General features: G+C 42.7%; 2 non-coding genes across 2 annotated transcripts; both read left to right on the top strand.

The window, feature by feature from the left end:
- The first annotated feature begins 903 nt into the window (after nucleotides 1-903).
- On the top strand, nucleotides 904-990 carry TRNASTOP-UCA (transfer RNA opal suppressor (anticodon UCA)). The gene has a single exon. It is a non-coding gene; the product is annotated as a tRNA-Sec (tRNA).
- A 9645-nt stretch (nucleotides 991-10635) lies between these two features.
- On the top strand, nucleotides 10636-10722 carry TRNASTOP-UCA (transfer RNA opal suppressor (anticodon UCA)). Its single transcript has one exon. It is a non-coding gene; the product is annotated as a tRNA-Sec (tRNA).
- The last annotated feature ends 14452 nt before the right edge of the window (nucleotides 10723-25174 follow it).

Below are 25174 nucleotides of genomic sequence, written 5' to 3' on the forward strand. Positions count from 1 at the left end.
CTTGATCTTCCTTTTACACAATTCATGTTGTGGTGTCTTAGCTTTCGTTTACACAATTCATGTTGTGGTGTCTTGGCTTTCTTTTACACAATTCATGTTGTGGTGCCTTGGGCTTTCCTTTACACAAGTCATGTTGCGATGTCTTGGCTTTCCTTTACTCAAATCATGTTGTGGTGTTTTGGCTTTCCTTTACACAAGTCATGTAGTGGTGTCTTGGCTTTCCTTTACTCAAGTCATATTGTAGTGTTTTGGCTTTCCTTTACACAAGTCATGTTGTGGTGTCTTGGCTTTCCTTTACTCAAGTCATGTTGTGGTGTTTTGGCTTTCCTTTACACAAGTCATGTTGCGATGTCTTGGCTTTCCTTTACTCAAGTCATGTTGTGGTGTTTTGGCTTTCCTTTACACAAGTGATGTTGTGGTGTCTTGGCTTTCCTTTACTCAAGTCATATTGTGGTGTTTTGGCTTTCCTTTACACAATCATGTTGTGGTGTCTTGCTCTTTCCGTTCAAGGAGTCAGAGAGAATGAGAGAACAGAGTAAGGCTTTAAGAATGTCTGTTTATTCTGTGTTCTGTAAACTCAAATCAGCACGGCCTTTCCTCTTCTATTGTTGTTAACGCTGACATTAGCAATGATTTATCTGAACTTTGTCCACATTATAAGAAAGTCTTGCTTACCCAGAAAGCCTGTCTTTGTTTTGCATATAATCAAAGGTTCATATTCTGAACTTTTGACTAAAACAGTGCATGAAAATAAAGACAAATCAAAAATAGAGCTGAGCCCAGAACTTCAATAAATAGTGGACATTGATAGCTAGGCGGATTACACATTTTGGCTCAAACCCTACCTGTAAAAGAGTATGTATTCTTGTGATATATATACCTGTTTTGCTACACTATTTCTTTTCATGGATGAACCTCAGTGGTCTGGGGTGCAGGCTTCAAACCTGTAGCTGTCTAGCGACAGAGTGGTTCAATTCCACCTTCTGGGCGAGGCAGCTTTTGTGATGGGCTGCCCATTGTCAGGGTAACTAATACATGTTTTTGTCAATTCTGTTTATGTTCACAACTTGTAGCAGACAATATTTGGTAACTACATTTTCTGCAGCCCTGCCGACACGTGTTTTCTTCTGTGCTTTCAAGGCCACGTCACCATTTAAGATCAAAGAGTAACCGAGAGAATTACTTGTTAAATAGTAGCCAGCGCTCTGAGGGGCGAATCATCTGGGCACCACAGCAAGTCATGAAAGGAAGGGTATGCATTAAACACAGTGTAGATTGGAGAATCTGACATTAAGAATCTGAGAGATTGGGAAGAGATAGTGTCCGATACTAATGAAATGAAGGCAGTGATGTTCATCAATGGAATGAGGGTATCACATTTGACAATATCAAAGTAAATGGTCATCTATCTGCTCCCGTAGATGCCCCCGGTACTGAGGAAGGACCACTGAACCCCATCCTCAGTCCACGGAGTAGGCTTTTTGTGAGCACTTTACTTCTTTGTTGCAGACTTTGCTCACAGATCTTGGAGTCTCACAGTCTTTCTGTGCACCCAATATAAACAAATGAATAAATAAATACATGAATGCATATGTATAATGAAGCATGCAAAATTAGTTTGCCTCTAGGCTATCCATTTTTGGGGCCAGATAATGGACCCTGAGGCACAACGACATAGAGCGATATCCTCAGGGTTATACCATTCCATCACATTTGGAAACTAGGATTAAAAAGTCCTTTTGTACAACAAAAAGTCTAACATCCTTACCTCGTCCTCTCATCTGGAGTGATCCAGCAGAGCAAAAAATATGTTGCAGCATAACCTGATTAATAGAGTGTTTTAAATCTTCTGACCGCCTCTGCCCTCCTCCACTGCTGGGGTGCCACCCTTTTCCCCTTTCCCCCGAGTTCAATCAGAGGTCACAGAGCCCGGCTGTCACTGCATAGAGGCGCTCTGCTCAGCATCCTCAACCTTGTTCCCACATCAGCACGTGGCCTGTTCCTAGTCCGTTGCACCTGCACCCCCCAGTTCACACCACTGCCGAGTGACTGACAGTTTTATCAGAGTAATCCAGGTCACCAAGAATGCAATGTTTAAGTCCCACACTTTTCATTTACAAAGCACTAGTGTTCGCAGGTGTCTTACTACAATTGAAGTGACTCTGCAAGTAATTCTGCCTAGGGCGAGAAGGCTTCGAGAGGCACAGCCAAGAGGAACGGTTACCAGGAGGAACTACTACAAATCCTCCAAGAAAAGGCAAATACAGCAAACCTAAAACTGATGACTGATGTAGAAACGGGTATGTCAAGAAACGTTTAGATTTATTAATAAATACACCTACACCTCAGCTTCACTTGTCTTTACAATTAGCACATGTCGGGGTTGTGGTGTCTTGGACTTTCCTTTGCACAAGTCATGTTGTGGTGTCTTGGGTTTTTCTTTCCACAAGTCGTTTTGAGGTGTCTTGGAATTTCCTTTCCATGAGTCATGTTGTGGTGTCTTGGACTTTCCTTTCCATGAGTCATGTTGTTGTGTCTTGGCTTTCCTTTACACAAGTCATGTTGTGGTGTCTTCTACTTTCCTTTACACAAGACATTTTGTGGTTTGTTGGCTTTCCTTTACACGAGTCATGTTGCGGTGCCATGGCTTTCCTTTACACAAGTCATGTTGTGGTGCCTTGCCTTGCCTTTTCACAAGTCATGTTGTCTTGTCTTGAAATATCCTTTACACTAGTCATGTTATGGGGTCTTGATCTTTCCTTTACAGCATTCATGTTGTGTTGTCTTGGACTTTCCTTACCACAAGTCATGGTGTGGTGTCTTGGCCTTTCCTTTACACGAGTCATGTTTTGTTGTCTTGGACTTTTCATTTACACGAGCCATGTTGTGGTGTCTTCAGCTTTCCATGAGTTATGTTGTGGTATCTTGGACTTTCCTTTACACACTTCATGTTGTGGTGTCTTGGCTTTCCTTTACATGAGTCATGTTGTGGTGTCTTGGCTTTCTTTTACACAATTCATGTTGTGGTGCCTTGGGCTTTCCTTTACACAAGTCATAATAATAATAATAATAATCTTTATTTGGATATAAAAATAACATCCTTAAAAGAAACACCAGCAACGATACACAATGTAAAAAGAGAAAACTAAAAACTAGCAACACGTAAGCAACGACGGGTGAGTACAGGTCAGAGACATTATACAACTCCCCATTGTAAACAATCCAGATAGTATTAAACTAACTTTAATAGGGAAGAAAGTTGCGGTACCAGTAATTGGCAATAATGGACTTGTGAACCAAACAACTGTTAGCAAATAGTTACAGATATTAAAAGTAAATACGAACAAAAATAGCAGCAACAGTTCAATAGCAACGGGTTGTAAGAAAATGCAAAGATAAAAAGAGTTTTTAACAGTTTAAAAATCTTGCAATTTTATTTAAGTTGTTGTCGACAGGAGGCGATATACAAGGCGAATGTAGGATGTGAGGCCTATGTTTAAAGCTGTGTTTTCTAGGCTTAGGGCCGCAATAATTGCTTGTCTGCAAGACCGAATTCCCAGTCTGTTCCACTCCGCTTTCAATTTGAGTCCGCGCAGTGACATAAATGCTGGGCAGAGACAGATCACATGCTCCATTGTTTCAACCGTTCTTCCGCACCCTCTGCACCATAGTACATCAGACATGCGGCGCCAGCCTGGCAGATCTTTTAGAAATTGCCAGTCACCGAGTCTGATGGCCATGAAACTAAGTTTTAGGTGCAGAGAATACGTGCATGACAGATAGGATGCGGGAGCTATACACCCGTACGAGTTCATAATAGCCCAGGCGTGTCTACGTTTGGCAAGGAGGTTTTTATCAGTAATGAGAGAACTCATTCTAACACATTTCTTGACGGTGCTTTTAAATACTGACACGCTGGGGTTGAGGTCCCATAGGTCGCCCCCAGAGAGTTCTAGGATGGAATCTTTAAAAAGGCGACCATACGAGCCCCCTGGGTTTTTCTCGATGATGTCTAGCCGAACTAGTGACTCCAGTGTGCCTACGTCTGCTTGTCTCAGTTTATGGCAAAAATTTTAAAACGTGCCAGTGCTAGAGACTTCGTAGTTTAATAAGCCAAGTTCTAGCCTAATCTGAGCAGCAGAGGCACTTTTGGGCAAGCGGAGGACCTTTTTATAGATTTTGGTGACATGTTGGTTTAAAATCTTGTTTAGTTTACCCTTAAAAGTCTCAATGCCATATGCCAGTGTCGGGCCAATTTTTGCTCTCATTGCCTCAAGTAAAGGTGTTGGGCTTGGGCCGGCCAGCTTTTTTGAGAGCTTTGAGAGGGTCACCTGTAGGGTCACAGCTTTAACTGATATCTCCTTACGTTGTTTAGCAAGGTTGCCCCTTGAGTCAAGGTTAACCCCTAGGTGTTTATATGTGCTTCCTACTGCAATACTCATGTTGTTGTACATCCATCCTCCCCCTGCTTTTCTTTTTTTACCGAAGGTAACCACTTGTGTTTTCTTTAGGTTAACCTCTAGTTGATTTACAGTGGTGTAATTGTATAATTTAGCTAGGAGCCTTTGTAACCCCACTCGTGTGATACTAAAAAGCACTAGATCATCAGCGTAGAGCAAGTTGCTTATGGGAACTCCACCCATCTTTGGTGGGTGACTGTTGGTTTCTTCTAAGGCTGTCGGCAAATCAGCTATAAACAGATTAAAGAGAAGCGGGGCCAACACACAACCCTGCTTGACACCCCTGGTTGTCATGATTTTCCGGGAGAGATGTGTGCGGGACCCCAGCTTCACCTGAACCCATGTATCTGAGTGTAACTGAATATTTGCCTCCAGGAGTTTTCGTGGGATTCCCCATTTCTTTAACTTTTCCCATAATGCTGCCCTGGGGACCCGGTCGAAGGCGGCTTTAAAATCAACGAAACAACAAAAAACCGCCCTGGATGTGGCGCAAACTTTGTCAACAATTATGGCCAATGTTAATAAGTTGGTCATCGTCCCGGATTTAGCAGTAAAGCCTGTTTGAGTCATTGGGATCAAGTTGTTCACGTCCACCCATGCTCTCAACTCATTCAGGAGAATGCCGGCGTAGTGCTTGGCCTCAATGTCCAAGAGAGCAATTAGTCTATAGTTATTTGGGGATGAATGGGATCCTGATTTATAAATTGGGTGGATTATTGCCCCATGCCAGGAGTCCGGTATAATTGAGGTTCTGAGGGAGTAGTTAAAAAGGTTGGTTAAATGACCCGACCAAAATGGTACATTTGATTTAAATAAATTCTGTGGAAGGCCATTGGGGCCCGGGGCTCCGTCGATATTGCTTTCAACAATGCTGTAGTGACTCTTTCTTGGGTGATCTGGAGGTCATCGGAGCATGGGTCCAAGCAACCAGTGGACCCACTCCAGCTGTTGCTTGTACCTGTTTGCTTCAGCCTGAGAGCACGTGTTTGTAAGCGCTGTTCCTTCTGGGGACTTAAAGTGCTCTCCCAAAAAAGTAAACCAACTGGCTTCTTGAATGTTAGCTGACCCAAAGCTGCACTTGCTGGAGTTTTGACGATTAATTAAGGCCCAGAATTTTCTAGCGTTGCAGTTTTTGCTTTCCCATAGTAATTTGCACCAGAATTCATTTTCTTGAAGTTGCTTTTCTTTCTGTACTGCCTGCCTGAACAGTTTTTGTGCAGATTTATACACCTTAAGGTGCTCGACATCTCCCGGAGATTTCATTAGAGACCGCAGGGCGCTGTTCCTAGATGTCTTTAGCGCCCTTGTTTCTCGTGAGATTGAATGCTGGCGACTAGCCGAGTCCATCTGATAGTGGTGTTTGATTGGGAAAAGGGATATCAGTTGTGCGCAGAGCGTCGACCATGCCGCGGCTGAAGAAAACCCCGGGTCAGAACAGTCTGAAATAAAAGCCTGGCTTGCCTCCTTGATGAGGGGTATTATGTCGTCGCTCCATCTTAGGCGTTTCAAATTGTCACAGTGCATTCCTGTGAATGAGTTTGGAGCGGTTTTGTGGAACTCTGGATTTATTTTAAGGATTACGGACTGAGGTCGATGATCGCTTTCAGTTCGCGGGTGGATGCTAAAGTTGCCCAGATGTTTCAGCAAAGCCGAGTTGCAGATGGTATAATCTAAATACGAGTGCTTGCGGCCGTTCGTCCAAGGCCAATTTGGAGGAGTGTAATTTTTGGATCTTCCATTTATTACCAGAAATCCTGCGCTGTGGAGTTGCAGCACGCAGAGTTCTCCCAGACCCAGTAGCCTTGGTTTGGTGGTTTAGACTGTTCTTTTACCTCTGCAAATGAAAATGGGGTTAGCCCTTCGCGATCTTCTGTATTACCTTGAAATAGATTGGTGTTGAAGTCCCCTGTGATTATACAGTCCGCGTGAGGTTGATCCGCAGCCAGGGCCCGCACAATTTTCATTAGACGGGTTAGATGGCTCTTTTTTGTGCGGGTACTGGGATTGATGTAGATGTTAAGCAACAGGAGTGGGCGATGTTTACTCCACGAATAGATTTTGACACTCAGTAGCCAGTCTTCGTCGAAATTTAAAGACACAATCGGGCCTTTTAGATTTTCGGAGACATAGATCGACAGGCCCCCTTTGGGATGGCCAAAAAGGCGGTCTCTAATTGCTGGTTTCCAAAATTCAATGAAGCCTGTAACTGGAGTGTTTTGGGTGGCCCATGTTTCTTGAAGTGCTATTACTGTGTGCCCAAATATAAAGGAGTGTGTGTCCAAATTGGTGTTTTTGTTGTGGAAACCACTGATGTTCCATGAGCACAAAGTAAATGAGGAATCCCGGCCCGAAATTGGGGGCTTTACGAGTAACACAGCTCGGGATGTCGGGAGGACCGAGGTCTTACAATTTGAATTTAAAGGGATAGATTCTCGGGGTCAAGCCATTTTGTTGCAAGACAGGGCTGCTAGAAGCCACCCCCAGTCTTTCGTTTTGCCCAGGTTGAAGATTATGTTCAAGGGAATTGGGTTCCCCTCCGTTGTCCCCAGGGGGTTTCTTAAAATAGAGTAAGGCCTAGGTTTGGCTCCTGGTTCTATAGTTTCGGCTTTTTTCAGGGTGTCCTGGTGTTTAAGCAGCTGCAAAGGATAACCTGGGGTGTTATGGGGGTAGATTTTAATGCCCCACTCCCGAAAAATTGCACTATTTTCAGTGAATGCTCGTGCCCAGGTTTCTGATTTAAGTGACACCAGGGTTACCTCAGAGGGTTGATTACCTCGTGGTGGCAAGAATTCAATAGACTCAATGTCTTCTGTTGTAAACGCCTCAAAGCCCGGAACTCCGTTCGCTAGTTTTATTATATTTGACCTGTTAAGGGTGTCATGTCGACCCTTTGAGATGTATTCTGGGGCGAAGAGTATTTTAGCACCCTGTGTGTTGCCTTTGACCCCCTTACTGCTAGGGCTTGTATTGGGGTGAAGAGTTTTTACTGTTGGACAACCCGTGTCTGGGCCCAGTCGAGACTGAAGAGAATTTAGTAAGCCTCTACCCAATGTCTGGTTGTTTAAGGATGGAGTTGATTTGTTGTTATGGGCTTCTGTTACAGTGCTGGGCCCAATGATTGAGTTTGCCTCGATTAATTTATTGTTGTGGATTACTTTTACGAAACTGGGACTAATAGTTAAGTTAGCCTGCTGAGGTAAACTAGAAGTAGGGGCAGATTGAAATTGTGTTGTCATGGCTTTAGCCATTGATTGAGTTGGGTCACTGGAGTTGGCTATTAGTGGATCGGTGGGGGGTTGAGACTCAGTTACTGCTGCGATTACAGATGTGGTGGTGCAATCCTGTCTACTGCCCAAAGTTTGTTGGCAGACACTCGGGTTTGAATCGTCCTTAAGTATGCTTTTACTGGAAATTGATGCCCTGGGAGTTAATTGAGGGACGCTTTGGGCTTTTTTATTACTAGCGTTTACAAATAACGGGAATAATTTGGGGAGATCATTTGTTTGATTTAATCTTAGTCTGTTTCTCTGTTTGCGCTGGCGTTTGCGCTCCCTCTTGCTAATATGGAGGGGTGGGGCAGAGAGTGTGTCCAGTGTGGAGATAGTGGCAGGGATGGCAAACGCTGCTGCCCTATTGGCGCTAATGGGTTCCGGGTCCCCATTTGGTGGATCAGTACTTGTGGCCGAGGTCGCGGGCAGCACTGCCATGGAGAGTGAGCCCATGGAGCTATCAGGGACCTCTCGATGGACAGTTGCCACAGGTTCTGCCACCCCACTTGACTGTGGTACAGCCATTAGGCGTGCGGAGGGTTGAGCGGTTCGGAGGTCATAGTTGAGGAATTTTGTTTTGGCTTGAGAAAAGTTTCAGATTGGTTGCCTCCCTTCAATTGCTTAACCTCGCTTATAACGGTGGATAAGAAGGACGGAAGCGAGGATAGCGAATCGATAATAGGCGAGCAGCAGCAGACCGATTGGACTAATTTGGAAGATGATTGGGCTCCTATAATTAGATTGTTTAATTTGTCCAATTTATTATCGATCCCTGCTGTGAACAGTGCTAAAGTGTTCAGCAGGTCAACCTGGATGTCCAGTTTGTCCGAGTGATAATTCAAAGCAGTAACTGTTGATTGAAAGGTGAGAAGTAGTTGGGGCCAAATACTCAATTTTGTAAGGGCATCTGACTGTAAGTCTGTTTTTGGTGTAAGGTTAGGCCAATTCTGGGTATTTTTGAAAAAAATGGACAGGTCCGCTAACAGTTGATCGTTGGTGTCAGTTTTTTGGGGTGGATTTGGGGGGGCGGTTATTTCTACTGGCGATGCACAAGAGTGTTGTTGCTGGGGAATTGACGAATGTACACTTCCCTCAGGAGGACTTGGGGCTTGAGGAATGGGGGAGCTGAACAATTCAAAATTAGATGCAGGAGTCTTTTGAGCATGTGTTTGTGCGAAAATTAAATGAGAATGTGATACAGGGGGCCCTCCCTGGGTACTCCGTGAGTTTGTGGTAAAAGAACTAAAGGCTTCACTAATTGCTGAAGTTGCCATGCTTCAGGGCTTGGGTTGAAAGTTAAAGACAAAGGAGGCGGTGGACTGGGGCAGACCTCTTGCTCAGGGGGATCAAATTGGGGCAAAGGTAGTCTTGGGGAGGGTTGGCAACTTGATATTGCATTTTGAGGGTCTCTCCCCATGTATGTCAAAGGTGGTGATTGTCTAAGGCAAACCTCTTGCTTGTAGAAGTCTTGTTGAAGGGAGAACAGACTCGGAGCTGATTGGAGACTTAGTGGTAAGTTTTGGGAAGCTCTCCGAGACGGGTCCTCTGGGAAGGTGTTCTGGGTGTTCTGGGTGTTCTGGCTGGAGGGTGAGGAGCCAAAGATGTACATGTCCTTGACCAAGGTGGATTTATTGGTCGTTGGTGACTGCAGTTGGGGCGGAAACGTATTTAGATCTGCAGCTCGCTCTATCACACAAGGCTTATTTGACTCTAGATATTGAGGAGGAGAGGTCAACTTGGCCCCACCCGGTGCTTTTTTAAAAAAAGTCCAGAAGGGTGAGGGGATTTACGCCGTTCGAGGATGAAACACGTAAGGGAGCCAAACCCGTGTTGTTTGAGTGTTGTCCTTCGTTGTGTAGGGATTGGGAGGCCTTCAGTATGGCCTTGAGAGACTGTGGACTCGAAGGGGGGTGCTCCGCAGCTATTTCTGAATGCTTAAGTTTCTTCCGTTTTATTATTGGCGAAGGTTTTCTTGTTTTCCCTGATCTCATCCTCTTTGTGTTTGTAGTATTGTTTGTAGGGCTGTTCAAGCCAGTGAAGATGTAGGCTTGAACGGGAGGAGACGTCCTGCAAACTCTCTCAATGTTGCTAGCAGTGTTTAACCAGGTTTGCTTGGACACTTACACAAGTCATGTTGCGATGTCTTGGCTTTCCTTTACTCAAGTCATGTTGTGGTGTTTTGGCTTGCCTTTACACAAGTCATGTAGTGGTGTCTTGGCTTTCCTTTACTCAAGTCATATTGTAGTGTTTTGGCTTTCCTTTACACAAGTCATGTTGTGGTGTCTTGGCTTTCCTTTACTCAAGTCATGTTGTGGTGTTTTGGCTTTCCTTTACACAAGTCATGTTGCGATGTCTTGGCTTTCCTTTACTCAAATTATGTTGTGGTGTTTTGGCTTTCCTTTACACAAGTCATGTTGTGGTGTCTTGGCTTTCCTTTACTCAAGTCATATTGTGGCGTTTTGGCTTTCCTTTACACAATCATGTTGTGGTGTCTTGCTCTTTCCGTTCAAGGAGTCAGAGAGAGTGAGAGAACAGAGTAAGGCTTTAAGAATGTCTGTTTATTCTGTGTTCTGTAAACTCAAATCAGCACAGCCTTTCCTCTTCTATTGTTGTTAACGCTGACATTAGCAATGATTTATCTGAACTTTGTCCACATTATAAGAAAGTCTCGTTTACCCAGAAAGCCTGTCTCTGTTTTGCATACAATCAAAGGTTCATATTCTGAACTTTTGACTAAAACAGTGCATGAATATAAAGACAAATCAAAAATAGAGCTGAGCCCGGAACTTCAATTAATAGTGGACATTGATAGCTAGTCGGATTACACATTTTGGCTCACACCCTACCTGTAAAAGAGTATGTATTCTTGTGATATATATATACCCGTTTTGCTACACTGTTTCTTTGCCCGGATGAGCCTCAGTGGTCTGGGGTGCAGGCTTCAAACCTGTAGCTGTCTAGCGACAGAGTGGTTCAATTCCACCTTCTGGGCGAGGCAGCTTTTGTGATGGGCTGCCCATTGTCAGGGTAACTAATACATGTTTTTTGTCAATTCTGTTCATGTTCACAACTTGTAGCAGACAATATTTGGTAACTACATTTTCAGCAGCCCTGCCGACACGTGTTTTCTTCTGTGTTTTCAAGGCCACGTCACCATTTAAGATCAAAGAGTAACCGAGAGAATTACTTGTTAAATAGTAGCCAGCGCTCTGAGGGGCGAATCATCTGGGCACCACAGCAAGTCATGAAAGGAAGGGTATGCATTAAAACAGTGTAGATTGGAGAATCTGACATTAATAATCTGAGAGATTGGGAAGAGATAGTGTCCGATACTAATGAAATGAAGACAATGATGTTCATCAATGGAATGAGGGTATCACATTTGACAATATCAAAGTAAATGGGCATCTATCTGCTCCCGTAGATGCCCCCGGTACTGAGGAAGGACCACTGAACCCCATCCTCAGTCCACGGAGTAGGCTTTTTGTGGGCACTTTACTTCTTTGTTGCAGACTTTGCTCACAGATCTTGGAGTCTCACAGTCTTTCTGTGCACCCAATATAAACAAATGAATAAATAAATACATGAATGCATATGTATAATGAAGCATGCAAAATGAGTTTGCCTCTAGGCTATCCATTTTTGGGGCCAGATAATGGACCCTGAGGCACAATGACATAAAGCGATATCCTCAGGGTTATACCATTCCATCACATTTGGAAACTAGGATTAAAAAGTCCTTTTGTACAACAAAAAGTCTAACATCCTTACCTCGTCCTCTCATCTGGAGTGATCCAGCAGAGCAAAAAATATGTTGCAGCATAACCTGATTAATAGAGTGTTTTAAATCTTCTGACCACCTCTGCCCTCCTCCACTGCTGGGGTGCCACCCTTTTCCCCTTTCCCCCCGAGTTCAATCAGAGGTCACAGAGCCCGGCTGTCACTGCATAGAGGCGCTCTGCTCAGCATCCTCAACCTTGTTCCCACATCAGCACGTGGACTGTTCCTAGTCCGTTGCACCTGCACCCCCCAGTTCACACCACTGCCGAGTGACTGACAGTTTTATCAGAGTAATCCAGGTCACCAAGAATGCAATGTTTAAGTCCCACACTTTTCATTTACAAAGCACTAGTGTTCGCAGGTGTCTTACTACAATTGAAGTGACTCGGAACTACAATTCCCAGAATGTATTAGGTTATTCAAATAAAATACAGGACAAGAGTGTTGCATGTTTGATACCAGGAAATCAACAGGTAACTCTTCCTTACATAGCTGACCATTTACATAAAGGTCAGCCTATGGTCTCTGCAAGTAATTCTGCCTAGGGCGAGAAGGCTTCGAGAGGCACAGCCAAGAGGAACGGTTACCAGGACGAACTACTACAAGTCCTCCAAGAAAAGGCAAATACAGCAAACCTAAAACTGATGACTGATGTAGAAACGGGTATGTCAAGAAACGTTTAGATTTATTAATAAATACACCTACACCTCAGCTTCACTTGTCTTTACAATTAGCACATGTCGGGGTTGTGGTGTCTTGGACTTTCCTTTACACAAGTCATGTTGTGGTGTCTTGGGCTTTTCTTTCCACAAGTCGTTTTGAGGTGTCTTGGAATTTCCTTTCCATGAGTCATGTTGTGGTGTCTTGATCTTTCCTTTCCATGAGTCATGTTGTGGTGTCTTAGCTTTCCTTTACACAAGTCATGTTGTGGTGTCTTCTACTTTCCTTTACACAGGACATTTTGTGGTTTCTTGGCTTTCCTTTACACGAGTCATGTTGTGGTGCCATGGCTTTCCTTTACACAAGTCATGTTGTGGTGCCTTGGCTTGCCTTTTCATGAGTCACGTTGTGGTGTCTTGGCTTTCCTTTGCACTAGTCATGTTGTGGTGTCTTGACTTTCCTTTACACAAGTTATGTTGTGGTGTCTTGCTTTCCTTTACACAAGTCATGTTGTCTTGTCTTGAAATATCCTTTACACAAGTCATGTTATGGGGTCTTGATCTTTCCTTTACAGCATTCATGTTGTGTTGCCTTGGACTTTCCTTACCACAAGTCATGGTGTGGTGTCTTGGCCTTTCCTTTACACGAGTCATGTTGCGGTGCCATGGCTTTCCTTTACACAAGTCATGTTGTGGTGCCTTGCCTTGCCTTTTCACAAGTCATGTTGTCTTGTCTTGAAATATCCTTTACACAAGTCATGTTATGGGGTCTTGATCTTTCCTTTACAGCATTCATGTTGTGTTGTCTTGGATTTTCCTTACCACAAGTCATGGTGTGGTGTCTTGTCCTTTCCTTTACACGAGTCATGTTTTGTTGTCTTGGACTTTTCATTTACACGAGCCATGTTGTGGTGTCTTCAGCTTTCCATGAGTTATGTTGTGGTATCTTGGACTTTCCTTTACACACTTCATGTTGTGGTGTCTTGGCTTTCCTTTACATGAGTCATGTTGTGGTGTCTTGGCTTTCTTTTACACAATTCATGTTGTGGTGCCTTGGGCTTTCCTTTACACAAGTCATAATAATAATAATAATAATCTTTATTTGGATATAAAAATAACATCCTTAAAAGAAACACCAGCAACAATACACAATGTAAAAAGAGAAAACTAAAAACTAGCAACACGTAAGCAACGACGGGTGAGTACAGATCAGAGACATTATACAACTCCCCATTGTAAACAATCCAGATAGTATTAAACTAACTTTAATAGGGAAGAAAGTTGTGGTACCAGTAATTGGCAATAATGGACTTGTGAACCAAACAACTGTTAGCAAATAGTTAAAGATATTAAAAGTAAATACGAATAAAAATAGCAGCAACAGTTCAATAGCAACGGGTTGTAAGAAAATGCAAAGATAAAAAGAGTTTTTAACAGTTTAAAAATCTTGCAATTTGATTTAAGTTGTTGTCGACAGGAGGCGATATACAAGGCGAATGTAGGTTGTGAGGCCTATGTTTAAAGCTGTGTTTTCTAGGCTTAGGGCCGCAATAATTGCTTGTCTGCAAGACCGAATTCCCAGTCTGTTCCACTCCGCTTTCAATTTGAGTCTGCGCAGTGGCATAAATGTTGGGCAGAGACAGATCACATGCTCCATTGTTTCAACCATTCTTTCGCACTCTCTGCACCATAGTACATCAGACATGCGGAGCCAGCCTGGCAGATCTTTTAGAAATTGCCAGTCACCGAGTCTGATGGCCATAAAACTAAGTTTTAGGTGCAGAGAATACGTGCATGACAGATAGGATGCGGGAGCTATACACCCGTACGAGTTCATAATAGCCCAGGCGTGTCTACGTTTGGCAAGGAGGTTTTTATCAGTAATGAGAGAACTCATTCTAACACATTTCTTGACGGTGCTTTTAAATACTGACACGCTGGGGTTGAGGTCCCATAGGTCGCCCCCAGAGAGTTCTAGGATGGAATCTTTAAAAAGGCGACCATACGAGCCCCCTCGGTTTTTCTCGATAATGTCTAGCCGAACTAGTGACTCCAGTGTGCCTACGTCTGCTTGTCTCAGTTTATGGCAAAAAATTTTAAACGTGCCAGTGCTAGAGACTTCGTAGTTTAATAAGCCAAGTACTAGCCTAATCTGAGCAGCAGAGGCACTTTTGGGCAAGCGGAGGACCTTTTTATAGATTTTGGTGACATGTTGGTTTAAAATCTTGTTTAGTTTACCCTTAAAAGTCTCAATGCCATATGCCAGTGTCGGGCCAATTTTTGCTCTCATTGCCTCAAGTAAAGGTGTTGGGCTTGGGCCGGCCAGCTTTTTTGAGAGCTTTGAGAGGGTCACCTGTAGGGTCACAGCTTTAACTGATATCTCCTTACGTTGTTTAGCAAGGTTGCCCCTTGAGTCAAGGTTATCCCCTAGGTGTTTATATGTGCTTCCTACTGCAATACTCATGTTGTTGTACATCCATCCTCCCCCTGCTTTTCTTTTTTTACCGAAGGTAACCACTTGTGTTTTCTTTAGGTTAACCTCTAGTTGATTTACAGTGGTGTAATTGTATAATTTAGCTAGGAGCCTTTGTAACCCCACTCGTGTGATACTAAAAAGCACTAGATCATCAGCGTAGAGCAAGTTGCTTATGGGAACTCCACCCATCTTTGGTGGGTGACTGTTGGTTTCTTCTAAGGCTGTCGGCAAATCAGCTATAAACAGATTAAAGAGAAGCGGGGGCAACACACAACCCTGCTTGACACCCCTGGTTGTCATGATTTTCCGGGAGAGATGTGTGCCGGACCCCAGCTTCACCTGAACCCATGTATCTGAGTGTAACTGAATAATTGCCTCCAGGAGTTTTCGTGGGATTCCCCATTTCTTTAACTTTTCCCATAATGCTGCCCTGGGGACTCGGTCGAAGGCGGCTTTAAAATCAACGAAACAACAAAAAACCGCCCTGGATGTGGCGCAAACTTTGTCAACAATTATGGCCAATGTTAATAAGTTGGTCATCGTCCCGGATTTAGCAGTAAGGCCTGTTTGAGTCATTGGGATCAAGTTGTTCACGTCCACCCATGCTCTCAACTCATTCAGGAGAATGCCGGCGTAGTGCTTGGCCTCAATGTCCAAGAGAGCAATTAGTCTATAGTTATTTGGGGATGAATGGGATCCTGATTTATAAATTGGGTGGATTATTGCCCCATGCCAGGAGTCCGGTATAATTGAGGTTCTGAGGGAGTAGTTAAAAAGGTTGGTTAAATGACCCGACCAAAATGGTACATTTGATTTAAATAAATTCTGTGGAAGGCCATTGGGGCCCGGGGCTCCGTCGATATTGCTTTCAACAATGCTGTAGTGACTCTTTCTTGGGTGATCTGGAGGTCATCGGAGCATGGGTCCAAGCAACCAGTGGACCCACTCCAGCTGTTGCTTGTACCTGTTTGCTTCAGCCTGAGAGCACGTGTCTGTAAGCGCTGTTCCTTCTGGGGACTTAAAGTGCTCTCCCAAAAAAGTAAACCAACTGGCTTGTAGTGTAGTTCCTATTATCCCAATAGGCTCTGCGCATTGGAATAATACCTTCAATAGTATAGGCCTAGACCAGATGTTAACTAGGTCTACTACTGTCGATATTAGACTTAAAGTTTTGGGGTTGCCAGCTAGCTCAGAGTTCACTAGAAACTTTCTCGAATAGGCAAGGAGGAGTTGAACCTCCCTGGATAGACAAGAAGGGATTTAGTTTCTGACAACCATAGAACATGACAACTTTGCTCTCCCCTAATCAAGAGTGTATCTCGAGAGTCGTGTGAACAAAAGGCAATTTATTTTACTCAGTCAGTACGTGCATTCTTAGTCTCATCAGATTGTAGAGAAAAGGAAGAGACGGGCGTGTTCAATAAAAGATGTTATTTATTGATCAGTCTCTTTTCTCATACAAGAGAAATGGATCGATATTATTGCAATACTTATGGTTAAGTAAAGTGCATACATTAAAAGCAGAAGTATAAAATAATACTGTAAAAACATTGATATGGTTTCTAAGCCATATGAAGGTTTAAAATGAATAAAATGAATACATACACATATACATTTGACTAATCGTACTCAACTGGTGTTTCTAACTACGCCTACCCCGTGTACCTGACCTAAGCCTAATACGTGGGCGGGAATAGAAAGTTACAGTTTAAGTTAAGTTTGTTTTGCCAAGTGACTGACTAAAGAATTCTCTGCGAGGGGTTATTCAGTTCTGTACCTGGAATCTTAGGATGAATGAGGGATGGTATCTCTCGTCTCTGGTCTCGATATTCCAGGCTGCCTGCGAGGGCTACCCGGAAGCGCCGGAGCTGGATTTCTCGGCAGGAGAAATAGGCAGCTGCTCGTTCTCAGCGCGTCAAGAAGGCGGGGCTGCGCCAGCGGGGTCTGCTCTGCTCTGGGCTTCGGCAAGTCTGGCTGCTCCGATCTCGTCACCACCGCGTGTGTTTGCATAGGGCAATATCGGTAATATTTATACCTTTAAGGTGCCGAGATTGACGTAAGGATGGACATAGATACGTCAATAAGGATGTCATACGACCAGGTCGTTAGCACATTCTTTTGCTGAAGTTCTCGGTGAAATCAAAACAATGGCCGCAGGGTTTTTCCCAGGTCTGTCATAGGTTTGATTTGTTTTGAGAACTCCGTTTGCCTTATCAGGGGCTGGAGGAATATCGCTTGTCTAATTAGATGGCAAGCGTTATGACCTAATCAGATAACACGTTCCTGTGCCGTAGTATGGCTTTATCAGATAACGGTTCCTGCATCATGGGGGTTTTCTGCCTCATGGGATGGCTGCTAGTTAACTTGTTAGTTTGTTAACCAGAATAGGGCCAGGAATAGGGGGATCGATACAGAACCTATAGGAATACATCACACCCACTCCACGCTAACTATGGACATATTTACTAATCTATGCATAGTAAAACATATTGTAGAGTATCGTGTATACCTTACCACCCCAAAATACATAAATGCATTTTGAAATTATCAAATATACGGAAAAAAGCAGTTACATGTATTGTATGCACTCAAGCTGTGAAATAATGCTAAAGTAATCACGCATATCTATACATTATCACTAATTTGTATATGAGAATTTACACATGAAATGGCTCTTAATACAGAAAAAAGGTTCGAGACCATTCCATCACAGAATAAAATAATTATGAACATACCAGCGGGCAGCTAATGTCTATAAGCTATCTAAAATTAGAAATTTTAGTTCTCTAAGGATAGTTTTTACTTTAAGCAGAAGATAGTGTCCCGAAAAATTCGAAAAATACTTTGGGGCTGCTGAAAAAAATTGCTGTCCGTGAACTGGAGGGAAAATTGTTCATGGTATTTTGCTTTTCTAGTTGAAGGCCAAATTCAGGGAACGCCGTGTACGAGCTTGCTCAAAAGTCTCTATTTCTGCTCTGGTGAGAACATCATATCATTTAGACTCTCGAAAAAGTTGTCAACAGCTTCCTGGGAGAGTTCCACTAACTCGGAAATAGGTGTAACCATGCATTCGTGCGCATGATTGTCTGCATTGACATTTTGATTAATATCGCTAACAGAAGGTCGTACCTGATCGATGCTGCTTTCATCTTGAACTTCACTACCCCTTAATCGTAGTGGTGAAGCTTCCACGAATGCCGTCATCAGGATTGGTAGCCTTTGAGGGCAGCACAAAGCATGAGCCTTTATTGGACTCAACAATGTTTCTGCATCCATTGGCGCATCCGATTGTAGCGTCAGACAGGTGTCTAACACGCATTCTTCTCCGCATAGCAGGCACCTTAATACAGGTAAAACACATCGTTGCCACATTGGTCGAAATGATAGAAACCAAGTCATGTTCAGGTCTCTAAGCCGGGATAGTCCCAGGATTTTTGATATCCGGTCCCGGTATCCAATGGCTAGGATTGTTTCTTCCCTTGTCGCAGGTGTTTTGTCTGTGACATGGTTTGCCATAACGAAATATAAGGACTAGGAATAGGATTCCTGCAATTAGTCCAAAAATGAGGGGAAGTCCGCCAAAAATCGAATGGACGAAATCTGGAAAAATACCCAGTATGGCTTTGAATGGTGTTAATGCCATCGAAAATACTGTCTTAAATACTCTTGAGACTCCACTGGTATCAGAAATATTAAGATTTCATTCAGGATTTCTGCGAAATGTATGGGGGAATTAGTTGATAACAATGAATGTATCTCTGCAGTCGTCCTTGCGACTTGGAGATCATACGTTTCTTTTGATGACGTGAGCCTTGTCGGCGTCTGAAGAAGCACTGTTTTCATTCTGCTTAAAGTATCTATTCGAATAGAAGTAATTTTCAAGTTGGGCCATGCCCTTGCCTCCCTGTCTGGAAAGGAGCTGGGGAACAATAAGCGTCCACAGCACTTGACCTTCGCAGTCGTAGTTACGAGATAAGGAGTCCCGGGCATAAGACTACAACATCTGCAGTCCACAATTAGAACGTAACTCCCATTATAGAGTCTTTGAAAGAATGGTTCTATCTCTGTTGCAGGTGTGCCTAGCTGGTGACATGAAAGGTTATTTGAGTTCCCTTCACAGGCTCCATGCAAACTAATTCCGTTACACAGAAGTGTACCGCTTAGTGACATCGCACAATTATTGCCACTAAGAAACACTTTCTGTCCTTTATTACTGACACATGCATGTGAATAGGGCAAGTTCCATGTTGTTTTAATGTACCCTTTTCCCAATTTTTCGTACATGCCAGCCTGTATATATTTTTGGCAGTATTGAAACCTGAAGGTTGATATTGGAATATTAATTATCCCATGTATTATCCATTCACTGACAGGTCGTTCTGACATTGTCACTGGTAATCTCTCAAGTTTCTCAATGCTCAGGATAGTATAATCAGCACCCTTTTGTGCCATACTGATTTGTCTATCAGTAAGGTTAAAGATATGGAATAGTGACGTTGTGTTGATTAAACGCCAAGGCACATAGCCTGAACGCAGATTTTGTAACGTCCAGCCAAGCTGTACAATAGAACGCAATTGGGACTGACCGTGTTGTAATAACAGTAAGTCTTGCGATATTATGTCGATTGCTGAAGACACAATGCTGTCCAGAGAAAATATTCTGGAGGACAGAGTCATTAACCCATTGTCCACCACAGAAAGTGATTTTTCCAAATTAATACGGTCAATTTCCCGTATCCTTTCTGCTGTCTCAATTTGAGTAACCTTCCAGGCCTCGTTGTATGCTGCGTATACAGAGGCTGCTATGAAACGCTTTTGACGCTGTTTGCGTGGTCCCATAGTGAAATCACGCAAGTCAGCACCATCAGTAAGTAAAGTTAGGTGTTGCTTAATTTCTGCCAGTGTGGAAGTTTGTAGCCATTGAAGGCATAATTTGCCCACACTGTAGGTGGTTATTATTCCTGGGTGTTGTCTTTGGGAATATCTAGGGTCTGGCCTGATCATTTTGAACCCCTGTGTTTTGTTCAGGAATCTATCTTGACAGTTATTAGTATCTGTGGGCCAGATCAACCACTGTTTCCAATCAGGATGTGTTCTGTTTTGGTTTAATACATAATTTACGTCTATCTCTTCATCTGTAGAGCTATTGCTGTTCATTGTTGGTTTTGGAATAGACGGTTTATTTAAGTCTTTGATTTTGGCTAAGCCTAGACAGGTAGTTTGTTGAACAGTGTCATTTAAAAATATAATTTGTTCTGGGATCATGCAGGCTCTAAACAAAGATTCTATACCCTGTACTTGCCATTCTTTTGTACCCCAAACACTTTTCACTTCAACATTTTTGTCCCAATAATCAAAACCAAAGGTATTCATTTGTTCAAAGAATGAGTCTGAATATATCAATTTCGTGTTTGTTATCATGGTCTTTGTCCCTGTCTTATTTGACAATTTGAAATAAAATGTTTCAGCATTACTTATGTTAAAACCTGAAAAGTATGAATATTTGTCGTAAACGGTTCTTGAGCTTCCTTTTGGAGGGGTTGCACAATGTTCCCATTGATTATAATTTAAAACATTTCTAGGTTGTGCAGATCTATGTAAAAAATGGTTACCATAGTGGTTGTAGCAATACATACTATCATAATTTGTAGAACCCTGCAAATAATCATGTTTGGTAAATTTAGCAGACATTACTAAGTCAGACATCATATTATTTATACTTTCGAAGTCCCAATCATCAGCAAAGGAGCTTGGTTTTACAAAGTCACTCAATGAGATCTTAATTTGGTGTGGATATTTCAGGATTTCAACCGGACCATAGATTTCGTAGTCAGTGTTGTCCCATGCTACCCCACCCGGTATAGGATTGGCTGTGAAGTTGACTGAAGAAAGTTCTCTTTTCTCGACGTGTGAAGATGTGTGTGGCTTGAGGATCAAGTTGATTTTCTGACTTGCTGTGTCCATTTTAGCATATTTTCCCTCAATGAAGCGTCCCAATGTTAGTATCATGATGAGCCAAAGTATGAGGATAATTGCACCAAAACCCACCCAAAATTCAATCCATGGAGAAATCAGATATGTTTCTTTCAGTTGTTTCAAAAGTACTTTAACTTTATCTTTAAAGGTTTTTGTTGATGGCTGTGTTTTTGATTCAGTGAAACCTTCAGAGGAATCATCGAAGTTTATGAAGTAGCCGGATGCAGTTCTGTCAATTGTTCCAATTGCTTCAGGATTACTGTTTCTTGCATAGTCGTTTGTTACTTCATTATAGGTTGGTGTGTCTCTGCTAAATGTTTTTATTTGGGTTTTCAGAGGTCTAAGTTCCATTGCATTGTTGCATAGTCCTTGTTGTTCTTCTGCAGGCGTTTCGAATGTGATTAGCCTCTTTGTTAGGACCTCTGTACTGGTAGCAAACCTTGGTGTTCTGCTACTTATTGGGAGTCCACTTGGCCTACTATTTGTTATCGGCCACATGATTGTGGTTTTACCAGGTCGATGGATACAACTCGGTTCTCCTTTTTACCAGCAAGCGGCGGTAGTACAACTGATCTTGTCCCGTTGACAGACAAGACAGGAACTGCTTTTCTGTAAGAAGGCCCAAATTCCTTCTTTACTGCGATCTTTTCTCTGACTAGATCCCCGACTTTTGGAATCCAGACAGGTCTTGCTGGGACAGGTGGTGGTTCTTCAGTGGTTGTTGGCTGTTGTTTCAACTTTATGTTGCTCAGGTCTTTTCTTGCTTCATTTAAGTCCTGCAAAATAGCCAAACGGTCTTTGATATCAAAGCTTTTTTCCTTCACCACTGAAGTTTGACATTCAAGGTCAGAGATTAACATCCTAGTTCCAAATAATAATTTGTACGGACTGAATCCCTTCAGAGAATTTCTTGGCAGGTTATTTAGACTACGTTGGACACTTATTAGGGGCCAGATGTAGGTAAATTTTATTTTACCACCTCTTAAATACCGCATCATACCGACTCGGTATTTAAGAAGTGGTAAAATAAAAGTACCGAGATGTAGGTAAATGCAGATGTGCATTTACCGATTCGGAAACAATCGGTATTTACCGATGCGGTAAATACCGACCGGTAAATGCCCATGCATTCCTATGGGCTTCAAAGCCCATAGGAATGCATGGGCATTTACCGGTCGGTATTTACCGCATCGGTAAATACCGATTGACACAAGGGTGCAGGGGGTGTCACTTTGACACCCTCTGGCACCCCCAAAAGAGGCTCGGGTGCCATGTGGCAGGCATACCTGCCCTAAGGGCAGGTCTGCCTGTCATATGGCATAGGTGTGCATGCACACATGTGCAAGCACACCAGAATCGGTATTTTACCATCAAATAGTATTTGATGGTAAAATACCGATTTTTTAATGCTTGTGGGACTCAGAAGAGTCCCACCTACATATCAATTTTCCCGATTCGGTAAAAATACCGACTCGGTATTTTACATAATCGGTAAATTTACCTATCGGTAAATTTACAGAGTCTGTAAAATACAGGGCCCTACATCTCAAATTGCATTTACCGGTCGGTAACGGCCGAATTCGGCCGTTACCGACCGGTAAATGCCTACCTACATCTGGCCCTAGATGTTTGACCCACCCAGCTCCCGAACCTAATATCCTTTCCGTTATAGATTGCTTTATGCCTTGGTTTTTTCTTTACACCATCCCGTATCCCTCAGGAAGGAAGTGAGAAGATTCCCGCTCTGCTATGCTCATTTGGTCATGTTTCCCCCTCAGGCTGGAGGGCTAGAGTGAAAACAATGGTCAAACGTAGCATGCTCTTAGCGTATATGCCATTTAGACTCGCAAATCTTTGTATAACAGTCCAGACGTCAGCCGAGTGCTGGTGATCTACATTATAAGTGGAAACTAGCCTGTATATGTTAATCGCAAGCCTTGCTTTTTACTCTTGATTTTTTCTGGAGTGAAACGACACGGTATTACACCGTTTCTCTCACCACTGCGATTCCTGTTGCAGTTTGGGCAGTTTTTTACAAACATGGTGTGATGCAGGCTCATGCCTGGCCACCAGTACCTTGATTGTAATTCTTCCAGAGAATTTTTTAGTTTGAGGTGTCTAAGACCCTCACCCATATGCGCGTCTGCGATTAACATGTTTCTCCTGTCCATGTTTGGAATCACTCTATCCCCCACTCCAGGGATTCGAGCAAAAGGGACGGAGTTTGCATCGATCATGTATGTATAATTGAGTGGATAGTTGATCGGTAGCGCTGAGCAGTCGCCTTTTGATGACGTTTTCACCGCCAGCACTGTTTCACCGTCAATATACTTCACTGTATGCTTTTTTCGAACTACGGAAGCCGATTTAGTTGCTACCGATGTGGCTGTCTCAGCCAATGAATTCCCTGCAACGTGAACGCCATCACGCTGATGACTCACTGTATGTATCACGTGAGTCTTTGGTAGTTCTTTTTGTAAAAGAGCTATTTGTTCCCAAAGCAGTTTCTGCTTTATTGTTGCATCTGTGTCATCTTTGTAACCGTTTTGAATCCATGTCTGCAAATCGTTGTTATATGATTTGACGCAGTAATATGAATCGGACACTATAAGTGTCGGGAATTCGCGATCCGCATTATCTAGCGCCATTTTCAATGCTATTATTTCAGTCTGTTGTTCTGAATTAGTTTCTACTGAGTGTGTTTTTGTTAATAGAGGTCTTAGTTTACCTCCGCGCCACACTTCTTTTGTAATCTCACATGTGGGGTTGTATGCTTGTTCTCCCCAAACGGAGGGTTGAGCATGTCCGTCTGTATAGATCACACAAGCGTATTGTCGTAAGGGCAGAATGTCGATTGGCAGAGGGAATGTTCTTTCATAGTCTAGATTTTTTAGTTCCTCTAGTTCTGGATCAAAGTAGTAGTATACTTTGTCTGTTGTAATTGAATTCACCCATTGTATCCATTCCGGATTCAATGTTGTTGTTGGTAAATTACATGGTGTTGTTAATGCCTCAAAGGCTGATTCTGCTGTTCTGACTGTGATACGTCTACCGTCTGCTTGATCTTTTTCTCTAGCTATTGCGGTTTGAACTGCATGAACAATTTTTTCTTTAATGCTGAACTCCTTTTCAGCTTCTGTGTACAAGTGTGATTTGAATGCAATTGGTACCTTTCTCCTTCATTAGAGGTCAGGTATGTGAATCCGCATCTTCCTGGGATGACTCGAATCACAAGATTGCGTGTGTTATCACGTGTTTCTAATTTTGTTTTAATTAACATGTCTGTTTGTAAGGATCTCAGAATTTCTGTGTGTATTTGAGTCCAATTGGTTCTTTTAAAATCAGGTTTTATTAGATCATAAAGGGGTTTAACCCTTTCTGCGTAATTTGCAATGTATGTTCTTCCGAAATTTAGGAAGCCTAGAATTGACTGTAGGTTTTTTAGTGTTCTAGGTGCTTGGAGTACGGCACATTTCTCTAGGAAATTGTCTGCCAGGCTTTTGCCTTCACTTGATAATTCATATCCTAAGAACAGGACTGTCAGATGGGCAATTCTGGATTTTTTAAAGTTGAATTTTTAACCCTCTGCTGCGAACCCAAGTATTATGATGTTCACTCTCTTCAAGTGAGTCTCCAAGTCATCATCTGTTAAGTATATGTCGTCGACATACGATAATGCTTCGTCATCATATGTTTGTAGTAATTCTGTTACTCTCGCTGAGAATACTCCCGGGCTGTTTTTGTACCCCTGGGCTAACCGACAGAATTGTTTTTGAGTGCCATTTATTGAGAATGCAGACAAATATCTGCTCTCTGGTGCTATGTTTTGACAAAAGAATCCCTTAGAGATGTCTAATGTTGTTTTGTATTTTTTGCGCACTATGTTATTCATTAGTGCAGCACTATGCGAGTTTTGTACTGCAAAAGTTTTGCAACATGAGTTAAGGTGTCGGTAATCCAAAACTAGACGATATGAATTGTCTGGTTTGGAGACCGGAAACAAAGGGTTGTTCATTTGTGAGGTGCAAGTTTCAATCACCCCCTGGTATTCTAGCTGATCTAGGATTTCTTTTACCTGTTTTTTAGCTTCTTGCTTAATTGGGTACTGCCATGTAGTGTAGTTTCTTTTTTAGATGAGCAGGTTCCTTGTCTTTGGGCTTGGCGTGCTCTTCTCTTTGTTCTGATCGTCCTCTTCTTTCCGATTTCTGCGAGGAAGTCTGAAATGATTGAGAGGGACGTGTATCAATGTCTTGATATCTATCAGGCTTTTTTTATATTATCCCTATTTCTAAGGTTATATCTTTTCCCAGAGGGGTCACTCTGGGGTGACCTGGGTCTTTGGTTCGGAGATTTTTCTCTTCGCCTAGGAGACCTTCCTCTGGACTGGAATTTCTTTTCTTTAGGATTGGATTGTTTGTTTCCATCCCAGCTCTTTTTTTGTGATGTTGAATTATTATTAAAAAATATTTTTTCAGGACTTTCAATCAGTTGTGGTTTTACTGGTATTCCACCTAAACTATCTCTGCCTAGTTCCTCATAGGATTTTTCTATGAT

The sequence above is a fragment of the Lissotriton helveticus genome, chromosome 5_1, assembly GCF_964261635.1.
Source record: "Lissotriton helveticus chromosome 5_1, aLisHel1.1, whole genome shotgun sequence".
NCBI classification, from domain to species: Eukaryota; Metazoa; Chordata; class Amphibia; order Caudata; family Salamandridae; genus Lissotriton; species Lissotriton helveticus.